This window comes from Meles meles, chromosome 7 (assembly GCF_922984935.1).
Source record: "Meles meles chromosome 7, mMelMel3.1 paternal haplotype, whole genome shotgun sequence".
Lineage (NCBI taxonomy): Eukaryota > Metazoa > Chordata > Mammalia > Carnivora > Mustelidae > Meles > Meles meles.
Window position 1 is genome coordinate 98,475,862 of NC_060072.1, and position 12,732 is coordinate 98,488,593.

Here is a 12,732-nt window from a genome sequence, read left to right on the forward strand (position 1 = left end):
TGGGAGCGGGGAGCCCTGAGGTGGGTGTAAGGAAAGGATGAAAGCTCAGGGCTGTGACCTCCTCCAGATTCTTCTCAGTGGTGTGTCCTTCCCCCGCAACAGATCCTTTCAAGGGTCTCCGGTTTCTCCATTCCTTTAAGGACTTCAGGGCACATTCTCTTCTTTCCATGTCTATTCCCTTCTTTTTCTGTAGCCAGCAGTATTACTAAGACCCTACTGGGAATCTCAACAGATAAAAAATAGCCGACCCTGTCAAAAATGCAGAAATCCAAATGATTGAGAGTTTGTTATGGAGGATGTGAGATATTTAGAAGGCTGACAGGGAGGTCAAATGCAGTGTGTAGCTTTGGTGTACATTACGTCATGGTGTTGGTCTGTAAAACAGGTGAAGACTGACACATTGCTAAATGTGTTTGCGTGACTGCAAAGCCCTGTGTAGATTCTAGTTCCTGTTACTAAACTCCCAAGTTGCTGTTTTCTTTTCATGTTTCAGGGATGTAAAGTAAGTTCACTACAGAAACATTCTGCTGTTGGGGTTTTTGACCAATGGAATACTGGAATTAAGGAAACCCTCAACTATTTGTCCTGAGGAAAATAAAATTTAATCTTAAAATGGAAAACAAACAAAACATTTTATAACCTTCATATAAGACCCTTAATCTAGGTGTTATGACAGCATACTATACATATCATGAGATTTTTAATAAGTCTCTTATGCCATCTCCAAAAGTTACTGCATAACTCAATTTGTTATGATTTATGTCATGAGGTCAAAAAGAATCATTAGGCATGTTTACTGAAAAGACTCATATATCCCCCCTGAGAACTTTTCTAAAGAATATTTTTCTTTCACTTCTTGGATGTGCAGTTGGTCTATACAGTATTCGAAGAATTAATTTGCATTTCCAAACTGTAAGAGCCTCATAAAGGAGTTATTTATTGCTTTTATTTACAGATTCATCCTCTTACACTCTTGATGTTTACCGAGGTCTATCAGATTAAGGTGACTCTGTCATGAATATTCTCAAAATCAAGTGCCCTGCATTAAAACTCTGCTTCTATGCCTAAATATAAGGATCTCTATCAAGCTACAGTGTTTACTCTATCATTACACATCAGAAGGATTCTCAAATAGAAAATGAAGAAGAATTTTGGTTATATGGGGTCAGCTTCAACGTAACACTGTGCTCCTGTCATAGTGAAAGCAGAAGAAATACTTTTGTCCTAAAATCTTAAGATTTTAGCCCAAAGCTTTACATGTTTCTATTATGTTTATACACACATACAGAAAGATTCCCTTGGAAATATATACGTAGAGCTTGAAGAAGCTTTCAAGGGCACCTTACTTATCCACTTGCCCCAGGCAGAACCATGTCTGCGGCAGGCAGCATCCTATGCTCCCATGGCAATACTTTCAGACTTGAACACCTTTTTCACTCACAGGACTCGTCCTTACAGCCCACATAAATAAATTCCTCCTGCTCTCTTGCTGTCATTGGATTTTTTCTGCTTCTTTGGGGCAAAATAGAAACGGTTCCTAGAAATATTTCTTAGTTTTCTTCTTTGTGAATTAAATAATTGCAATTCTTTCTTCCTTACAAGCACTACCGTTCCTCTATCTTGCACCCTCATGAGATCAAGAATGTCTCTTTTCTAGTCATTTGCCTTGCATAGGTGAGTGTGGCAAAGGAGAAGAAAGAGATTCCTGGGACCCGACAAGTGAAGATAGTCAAGCCCTGTCAAGCTTTCACTATTCTTAAAATTTTCTTAACATTTGCTGTGTGTCTCCTCATTTATTACTTACTACCACCCTGTATGATATCATCCCCATGTTGCAGACTAGGAAACTAAGGTATGGAGATGCTAAAGAATTTGCCCATGTCGGAGATGGGTTTGCAACCCAATCAATCTTACTCCATGGGTTTGCAACCCAGTCAATCTCTGAAGCACCATGCTACACTGCTTTCCACTAGAGTCAGAAGAAGGAAGTTTCCAAAGCCTGCCTAAATGCTCCAGAGAAGCATGTCTCCTTGGTAGGTTGGAATCAATTGGGGAAGCATGCATGGAATTTGCCTGGTAATTTTTGATGGTGTCTGACTACAGTCATTCCCTCTCCTTTCTTTCCCTCCTTCTCCTTTCTACTTTAATCCAAGTTTAGGGAAAATGATTTGTCTTTATGTAGATATATAAATCAGTCACTTGACTTTCGGATTCATAAAGGTTAATATGCCTGCCCAGTATCAGAGTGTTCCTTGAAATCTAACCATTAGAGACTAACTATGGGCTCAGACATGACTGTCTCCCTAAAGTTCTCGTCTGCAATGTCAATACACTCTCACCGCCAGGAGTGTCATGTAAGGTGTCACTGGCATTTCAGAGTCAGTGTTCTATAAAACTCCAAATGGCTAGCAGGAGAACCTAGGTGGTTGCTAATCAGAAGATGGTAAAGATGCAGAAAAGGAGACAGGCTTGGCTTTCTTTGCAATTTGTCTAGGGCTGTACCTAATTAGGGGACTCATGAATGGGATACATTTGTCTGAGAAACCCAGAGAAAAGAAATATTAATACTAGAGATTATATTTCAGCTGTTGAGATGCTTTATATGTGGTAGCAGAATTTTCTTTAAGCTTTTGGTTTATTAGGTAATGTTAATTTTTATGCTTTCTAAGTCTTCTAACAGTGTATGGAGAATTTTTCTTAAAGTGTCCCAGATTGGCTAGTTTTGCATTCTGGTTTCCCAAACAACTTTTTTTTTTTTAATATTTTATTTATTTGACAGAGAGAAATCACAACTAGGCAGAGAGGCAGGTAGAGAGAAGAGGAGGAAGCGGGCTCCCCGCGGAGCAGAGAGCCCGATGCGGGGCTCGATCCCAGGATCCTGGGATCATGACCTGAGCTGAAGGCAGAGGCTTTAACCCACTGAGCCACCCAGGTGCCCCCCAAACAACTTTTTTTTAAAGGGTGTCCTTCAAGTCCATTGCCCCAGGAACATCTCAGAAGCTTCCTTTCTTTAGGGGACTCTGTGCAAGTCGTCTCAGTGATGCTTGAGCTAGAGTCTTTCTCACATTCAAAGACCCAACTCAAGTTATGAGAGAGTAACTCTCATTGTCTTCATTTACGCTTATTAAGCCATCACCATGACAAATAGTTTCTATTCTGAGTAATATAAGAGACATCATGAAAATGAACTTATTGGAGTTCTGATAAAAAATCTATATTTTCTAATATTATAAGAGAAAGTGCTAGAGACACAGGCTCCCCTGTATTAAAAGTTGTTACTTCATTTTTGAATTTTTATTATCATCCAATGTTAAGAGCTCTCATCTATGATTTTATGAGTCTATACACAAAAATAATTCATATAAAGTATATTGATTTTTTTCCAGTTATTTCTTAAGTTATTAAAAATAAAGTTTATTTGAGCAGTTTTTCCTAGAGCATTAAATTATTTAATGCAGTGGTAAAATTTTTAAAAGCCAAGACCTATCTTAAGAAGAGGAATATGGACACAATCTTTATTTCACCTAATGAGAGTATACCATAGGAAGTTAATGAAAACATGAATAATTAATTATAATAAATGCTGATGGGTCTGTCCTGAAAGGATTCTATGGCATTAGAAGTTGATGAGCATTTTCCTGAAGTTTGTGATTATTCATTGAAATTGATATGCTTGTAAAGGGAACAATAAAATGTACTATTTTTTTTTCCTTGTAACTTTGGATCTTTTCCTATATATAGTTTTTCCTATAGTTTTAATGAGAGTCCATGCTAAATATCTCAAGGTGAGGGTAGAATTCTCCATCTTGTTAGTAATTATACTTGACTTCTTGTGATCCAAGACGAAAATATTGGAAACAAAATTATGCATAATTTGAACATACTGATTGCAGTCACAAAAGCTCTTTCTAAAGTTTTTGCCCTAGGCAAGAAAAAAAAAATTAAATCACCTTTTATAAAATCACTCAAATGTAGCATGCTTGCCTCCATTAAAAATAACTAAAATATCCTAAGGCAATCCATATTTGGAAACTATAGTTACTTCTTTAAGATGTGTTTTATGTGTGACTAGATCTGAAGTTAAGAACAATCTGTAGGTATGCCATTAAATTTTGGGTTCTTTTCTAAAAAAATAAAAAATAAAAATAAAAGGTTTAGGTGAGACAATCTTTGAAACATCTCTCATCTTTTGTTGTCCTTCGTTCTAAAACTTTATACTGGATATGACTCATCTATGTACTATTTAGAAGGCACAGGATAAAACAAGGGTACTTATAGATGATAGTGTTTCTCTAGGGTGATCAGTATAACTTTAGTATCAGACCCAGGGTTGACTTAATAAACAAAAAGACTGTTTGGCCCCTTTCTCAATGTACTGAATAAAAAATTCTATAGATGGGTTCTGCATTTTAACACCCCCTCCAAATTTTGGGAATCTGCAAGTTGCCACTCTGGAGTTGTGGGAGTTTAATTCTCCTATTACTATGTGACCTTTCTTATAGTTTCTTTCCATGGGTGATGAAACCCTTACCATGAGTGCATGAAGCTCCTCTCTCTTCCTACTCTGCTCTGTCTAATATAGATGAATCTTATGGAGTACAGAAAAGGAGACTATGATTCTATCCTGAGTAATCATGGTTGCCTAGGACCAGTATGGAAATCTGGCAAAAAAGAAACATCCTTTCCCATACATTTACAGGGACAAGAAGGATACATTCTGTGGTGACAAGCAATAGATATTTATATGATATGTAACTATAAATAATACGTTACTGTACAAACCAATTATACAATCAGCCAATACTAAAATACCATGTATCTCAACAGGCCACACTATTCAGTGTGACCTATTTATGTTAAAGGCAAAAGAAGAAGCACTTACAGTTATGGAAAATCCAGAGATCAGGAAATTCCTGAGTGTATTTGTGTTACAACACTTGTCAGGTGTGTGTGTTGGTTTCTTCCCTATGATGCAAGTTCCTTGAGTCTTTGAGACCAGGAACTGTCGCGAGTCGCCATCTCAGCTGGTGGCACCACCTCTCACCTGTTCACTGGGGATTCTCCTCCACTCTTTCTCTCACAATTTGCAACTCACCTCTCACTTTGGCAAGTCCTGTTGGTTCTATTTTTGAAATATATGCTGATTCTCACCAGTTTCCACCCCTCCATTCCCACAACCCTATTTCAGCTGCCTTCATCTTTCTTCTGGATTAATAGACAAACTTCCTACCCATCTCTGATGCCACTCTTGAATTCCTATTATCAGTTCTCCACAAAGCAACCTAAATCTTTTTAAACATAAACTAGACTCCTCTATGCTTCTGTTCCAAATCTATCTGCAGATTCTCTCACACTTGGTATTAAATCCAGAGTTTTCCCTGTGATGTGGTCTGCAGGGCCCACAGGAGTTGCAGGGCCCACCTCTCTGCTCTGATTTGTATCAATCTCCCTCTGGCAGCACCATGCTTAGTCTCTTTCCTCTTGTTTCTGGAACATGCCAAGGTTATACTCACCTGAAGATAGTTTCAGTTGTTGTTCATTCAGCCAGGCCTTGGCTGTGCTTCCTTGATCACCCCCTAGATCAAATTTCACCTCCCAGAGAAACTTCCCTTCCACAGCTTTAAAATAACCTCCCTTTCCTCCCTCCCTGCTCCTAGATAAGCTCTAGTTCTTGCCTTATTTTACTTCTTTGTATTATCATTACCTGATAATGATTATATCCTCTCTCTCTATTTCTTTTCCTTTTCCTTTCCTTTCCTTTTCTTCCCATTCCTTTCCTTTCCTTTTCCTTTTTTATCTTCTCTTTTCTTTTCCCTCCCTATCTTTCTCTCTTCCTTCCTTTCTTTCTTCTTATATCTCCCACCAGAAGGTAGCCCCTTGGCAGAGTGGGAACTTGGTCCTGTAATACCACTAAAACTCCATGCCTACAACACTGTCTGGCATGGCAGAGTAATCAGTGAAACTTCATTGAATGTTTGTATCTTCAGAGCAATCACATAATGAGAGGTTTGTATACGGGGCTGAATGTCTCACTGAATGACTATTAAAAGCGTTGTGTTTCCAGTTTCAATATTCCCCTTAAGCAGAATGTGCCCCCTTCCAGATGAATGCCCTTACCTGGTCCTCTCCTCTGTCTCCTTGGTCATATGTTTTTCCATCAAAACAGATTTGTTTTCTCCTGTTTGGATTGAAAGAAAGTTAAGGAGAAGTTAGTTCTTATTAAGTAAAAAGTAGCATTGTGGGCTGAAAGTATGCAGGGGATAATCTCAGTCCTTTGGTATCAGTTGAGACCTGATTTGTGACCCAGTATGTGGTTTGTTCAGGAGAAAGTTCCATATGAGAAGAATGAGTATCTTTTGTTTTAGGTTGAAATGTTCTTATTTATCTACAAAGTCCCTCTGGTCCAATGTATCATTCAAAGCTATTGTTTCTTCGTTGATTTTCTGCTTAGACTATCTGTGCATTGCTATGAGTGGACTGTTGAGGTCTCCCATTACTAATGTATTATTATCAATATGTTTCTTTATTTTGGTTATTAATTAGTTTATATAATTGGCTGATCCCATGTTGTGGGCATACATATTTACAGTTGTTAGATAAAAAGCAATTTGGGGCTCATTTCATCCTATAAAATAATCTAAAAATTAATTTTGCCCAGCGAAAGGATAGAGAGTGTAGACCCTAACTGCCTCACTGTCACATTTCTAAACAGAAAGTCTATCTTTATGGAATGGACACTTCAGAACATGTATAATTGAAAAGCTGAAGACTTTTCAGTGGTACAGTGGTCTTATGGAAATGTATCTTCCTCTTAATACCTTAAGAAGTATCTGAAAAGTATCATCTATTATAGGAGGGGAAGTATGGCTTCTGATAATATTATCTACAATGTTTGGGAAATAATGCTGATGATTAATGCAAATGAACTAATAAAATTCTTTTTGTTACAGTCCCCCATCCCCACACTTAGAATTCAGTTTGAGGATAATTTCATATTGGTGAACAACTGCTTCCCACATGTGAATTACACTTGAGTTATACCAATGATGTCACTGACATGGAATAAAAAGTGCTGTGATTTTTAGTGATGGCCATTTCACCACAGCTGTGAGCAATGTGTTCCATAAAGACTGGTATAATTCTCCCAGGAGCCATGTTAAAACCTCACTCTTGCAACTCTTTAGTAAAATAATAATGAATTAAAAGTGGATGCTAAAGACATTTACCCACAAGGTCAATATTTTATGTATTTCCTAGTTAATAAGTGAAAAAAGAGGTTCTGATATTGTTAAATACATGATATATTAGGCTAACATGCAGAACATGCTTTATTATTAAGCAAGTCTGCAAATTAAAATAAGAGGGTGATCAAGTACAATAAGGGTGATTTTCTGGTTTGAAATAAAAGTATAAGCACATGGTGCCTTTGAACTTTAAATATTTGAAGAAAAATAGCCTGGGTCAAAGGTAGAGCTAGATTTTTTTTTTCTTTAAAAGCTTTAAGATTGCCTGCTCTTATTTTGGTTGGATTAAAGCAAATCGTTAGCATTACTGTAACCTGGGTCAGAGCCGGCCTGAGGGGGATGGCTGTGTGCCCAGCAGACCCATTCTGTGGGCAGCTGCCATGGTGGCCCTCTGCCCAGGTGTCCTCCACGGAGCACAATTCTCTCCTTGTGGGGTCTCGATGATTCACCATTGAATTTTTATTGAAGAGAGTTTTCCAAAATGGGAAAGGAAAACAACACCCAGCAGCTGAATAGAAGCAGCTGTATTTAGCATAGAGAAAGTGAAGTCACTGCTTATGTTCAGAGTCCTTCACCTGTACGTCCCACATCTGATATGATGTGACTGAGCAGATTGCTGCCTTTGCCCGAGACATCTGTCTGTCTGGGCCGTGGTTTGCCACATTTTGCAGAAAAATTGTTTATTCAAGTCATTGCAAGAATAAAGCCACCTGGGTTAGGTTTGTATGGGGAAGTATGGTTATCCAGGAAGGTCGAAGACTTAAAGTGAATGTGGAAAATGCCTTTTCTGTCTGTGTTCTGAGTTATGTATTCATGAGCTCTGAGAATGCATACATTATTTCTAAATTATCTTTCATGATATACCCTGAACTTAGCCATGTGCCTAGCACCCAACACATTTTATATGCTGAAAAGGGCTGTATGTATGTGTGTGTGCTGGAATGAATAAAAGGGAAAGGAAGAAACATGAAGTTGGAAAATAAAAAGGATGCTGAGTATCAAGTCTAAAAAGTGGTATGTGGCCATTTTCAGAGAAGTACGTGGATCTCTGAACTGGAAGAGCTAGGCTGTCGAACAGACTGCAGATCAGTGTGGGTGTTCAGGACTGAGATGGTACATTCTGCAAGGTAAGGATACTGAATGCCTTTCTAAAAGTTCCTCATAGTGTGGACACAGGGCTGTCCTGACAGTTTACAGAAACTGCCCCTGGCAGGGACAGACCCTGCAATGGGCACCTATCCTCCTGTGGTTAAGTCCTTCTTAGTAACACCTGCCCCACTGTGCAGTGCATTTTTTCCTTGTGCTATCCCCTCCTACTTTCCCCAATAGAGTGCACATAAATCTTAAGAACACCATGGATTGGCCTCTCGGCCTGGGAGATGTAGAGTGGTTTCCAAAGACACTTAATGTGCAATCAGGAAGTAACTCAGACATCAAGCTATTTTGGCTTAATTAAGAAAAAAGATCTTTGACAGCTACAAGTGGAAAGTTCTTGGGATGAAACAGCCTTTAATAGCCCAGACTTGGCAACCCTCAAAACAAATGCTGCCAGGTCTTAATTTTAAAACTAAGGCTATATTTATGCAACATTTAAACAACTGGTTAATTCAGTGAAACTATTGCCACAATTTAATTTGATGACATGTAGATGAATAGACCTTAGATTAACTAATTCACCTTCCAATCACTTGTCAAGATGTTGCAAAAGTAAACTGATTTCTATTTCACACAACTGAGATTTATGGTATCATTAAAGAGCCAAGGTTCAATGACTTTAAACTATGCTTGAATTATGACTTAAAACACTGTCTTGCATTAATAATGGTGGGGATATGAAGATTTGCTTTTAAACATAGTGTGACTTTTTGGCTTTTACTTTAGTGACATATTTATCAAAGGTAAGTATGTTTTTTTGCTTTTGCCTTATACTCAGAAAACTACAGCATTCTTTTTATTTTACATTTTATGATGTTAATCTCTTTCCTCCTATATAACCTATATTGTTAAGGAAATCTTAAATATTATTTCGTAGTGTAATTTTCATCCTTAAAATCTTTAATACCAAATATGTGTACAAATATCATCATACTCAATCTAACTGAACATATGAAAAATAATAAAAATTTGGACAGGTATACATGAAGGTAAGGAATATGAAGAGTTTAACTGAATTTTAAAATTCTTGTTTCTTATCTGTTTTCTCATTTTCTGTGATGAGTGTATCTTGCCTATGGAAAAATTTTTTAAATTTCTTTTTGTTTTTATTTTTTATTTTATTTTTTAAGGATTTTTAAAATTTGTTTATTTGAGAGAGAGAGCAGAGAGAAAGATAGAGAGTAGGCACAAGCAGGGGGAGTGACAGGGAGAGGGAGAAAGAGACTCCCCACTGAACAGGGAGCCTGACAGGGGGCCTTACCCCAGGATTCTGAGATCATGATCCAAGCTGAAGGCAGACACCCAACTGACTGAGGCACCTGGGCACCCCCTCTTTTTGTTTTTAAAAGTTTGATTTAAAAAAAAAGTAGAAAGCACATAAGAAGATTATAGAAATTATCCAAACATTGTAGTAGTCGTATCATAATCAATGTAAATAAGTTAAACTTTCCAATTAAAAAGTAAATCTCAGGTTGAATTTTAGACCAAATGCAAAAATAAGCCATGTTCAGTTCATGGTATACGTATTTAAAATATTTGGATGAAGATTTAAAGTCAAAGGACAGAAAAAGTTTGTTTACCACCTAGTGGTAAACAAAACAAATTGGTGTAGTATTTTATTGTCAGAAAAAGTAAACTTAAAGTCTAGAAACATTCCTAAATATGAAGGTTTCAAGTCACCCCTCAGATGAAATAGTTCTCATTTTTTTAAATAATCTCTACACCCAGCGTGGGGCTTGAACTCATGACCCCAAGATCAAAAATTGCATGCTCTACCAATTGAGCCAGGTAGGCACCCATCACAGTTCTATTTTTATATGCATCTAATAACGTAGTCTCAAATTGCACTAGGAGAGCCTATATCTCTCAGTAACTGATAGATCAAAGCAGACAAAAACTTCAGCAAAGCAATAGAAGATTGAACAGTACAGTTAATAAGTTTGATCTGTTTAACATTCAGGGAACATTACACTACACGATTAGAAAATAAATATTGATATAATACAGCTCATATTTCCTAATCCTAAATTCCAGTGAAGTTAGAAATTGATAATAAGTACGAATCTAGGAGGAAAAAACAAAACACTTAGAAACACATTTTCAGAGAACTAATTGATTTTAAAAAATCATAATTGAAATTATAAGTATTTAGAACTAATTGGTAACAAAAATACTATAAATAAAAATTTGGTGTAGAAACTGGACTAACTTTTGGTATGGATTGTATAGCTATAAATACAACAGAAGTGAGCTCAAAATTAATGATTTAGATTGTTTATACTCATAATAAAAGATGGTTTAGTAGTAGAAAATCAATTAATGTAATTTACTACATTAGCACATTAATTGAGAAAAGGTGTTTAATTATATTAATGAAAGCAGTAAAAAAAAAGTTGGACAAAATTCAACATTCATTCATGATCATAGATCTTCCCAAACTAGGAATACATTGGAGCTTCTTTAACATGAAAAATATTGTACACAGAAGTGTACAGCAAGTGTTCTACTCAATGTGAAATGTAAGAAGCATGTTTTTAATAATCCAAAACAAGCCAAAGATGCCCTTATCATTGGTTCTAATCAATGTTAAGCCAGTAAGGGAGTTTTACAAGTTTATTTCGTATAAAAATCAAAATACAAAACAATTCTATATCCAAGTACCAATAAAAATCAGGAAAGGTAATTAAAATAAAATGGAAAAATATGTTCTTTCTAATATCCCCTAAATTGATAACAACAACTACCCACCATTACCCACAACAAAAAAGCCTATCAAAATATGCATGCCTTTTATGGAGAAAATCATTATATTTTATTGTAAGATATTAAATAAGATCTAAATAGGGTAATATATACCGTGTTCTCAGGTCCTATATTACAAAAAAGTGAATTCTTTTGAATTTTGTCTAAAATTCAAAGTAATTCCAACTTGATTTTTCATGGACTTGAATAAACTAATTCTAAAATATACATGAAAGAGCAGAAATGAGTGATGTGATGTTACTTGCGCAACCAGATATTATAATAGTGTGTATTGTCACAGAAGAAAGACAGTTAGACCAACGGAGCAGATAAAGGATCTAGACAGATCCTTTCCTATTTGGAGTGTGACCTTTGGATTAACAGGCACTGTAAATCAGTGGGAAAAGAAGGAACAATGTTATAAATGATGCTGGGAAAAGTGATAATTCCTGTGGAAAAAGTAAAATTGGAGCCCTGTCTCCTCCCAAACACAAAAATTAATTCTAGGTGGGTTAAAGGCTTAAATGCAATATTTGAAACAGATACTTAGAGAAGACAATATAACAGGATATTTTTATATTCTGATATTAGGGTTTGGAAGCATCTCTTAAGATATTTAATAGACATTTAAAATAAATAATTTTGTTTAGCAAAAGAAACCATAAATAAAAAGAGTAAATAATAAGCCAGAGACTGGACAAAATATTTCCAGTATATGTCACTGAGAAATGTTTGCTATCTAGTTATGTGTAAAGAATTCCTTTGGCTCAGAAAGTTAGGAAGAAAACCCAATAAAACCTAATAGAAAAATTGGCAAAAGGCATGAATAAATGTTTCACGTAAGAGGAAACAGGAAAAGCTCATAAGCATATGAAAAGATGGTAAATATCATTAGTAATTAAATAAAATTCAATTTAGTATATTTGTATGTTAACCCACAATGAAACATTTCATATGCACCAAGTGAGCAAGGATTTTAAAGTCAGAAAACTCCAGGTGTTTACAAGAATATAAAGGTTGGCAAACTTTTCTGTAAAGAAAGTATCTTTTCTGTAAAGAAAGAAAGTAAAGATAATAAGTATCTTAGGCTTTGAAGTTTATAAGATCTCCTGTGACAACTCAGCTCTGCTTGATTCCTGAAAGCCGCCAAGGACAATAAGTAACCAACTGGTGGCTGTGTTCCAATAAATCTTTATTTACAAAACAGGTAGCTGATTTCATTTGGCTCATAGGCTGTAGTTTGCGGACCTCTGATACAGAGAAAAGAGAAATCACATGGGCGTGTATGTTTTGTTGAAGTTATAAACCCAGGAGTCCACATACAAACCACTTCTATATATGTGATTTAAAGTAACTCCAGCACATGTACACTGGAGGCCTATGCAGGAATGTTCATATCAGGATGTTTATAATAGCAAAGTAGAGAATAATCTCAAATGTATGTCACCAATAACACGGATAAATTTATTTTAAAGTAGTCATGCAAAGAAATACTGTATAGCAGAGAACATGGGTGAACTTCAGCTAGAGGTGAAAATATGGATGCATCCCAAAATTATAGTGTTGAAAAAAAGGAATAGGTCACTAAAGA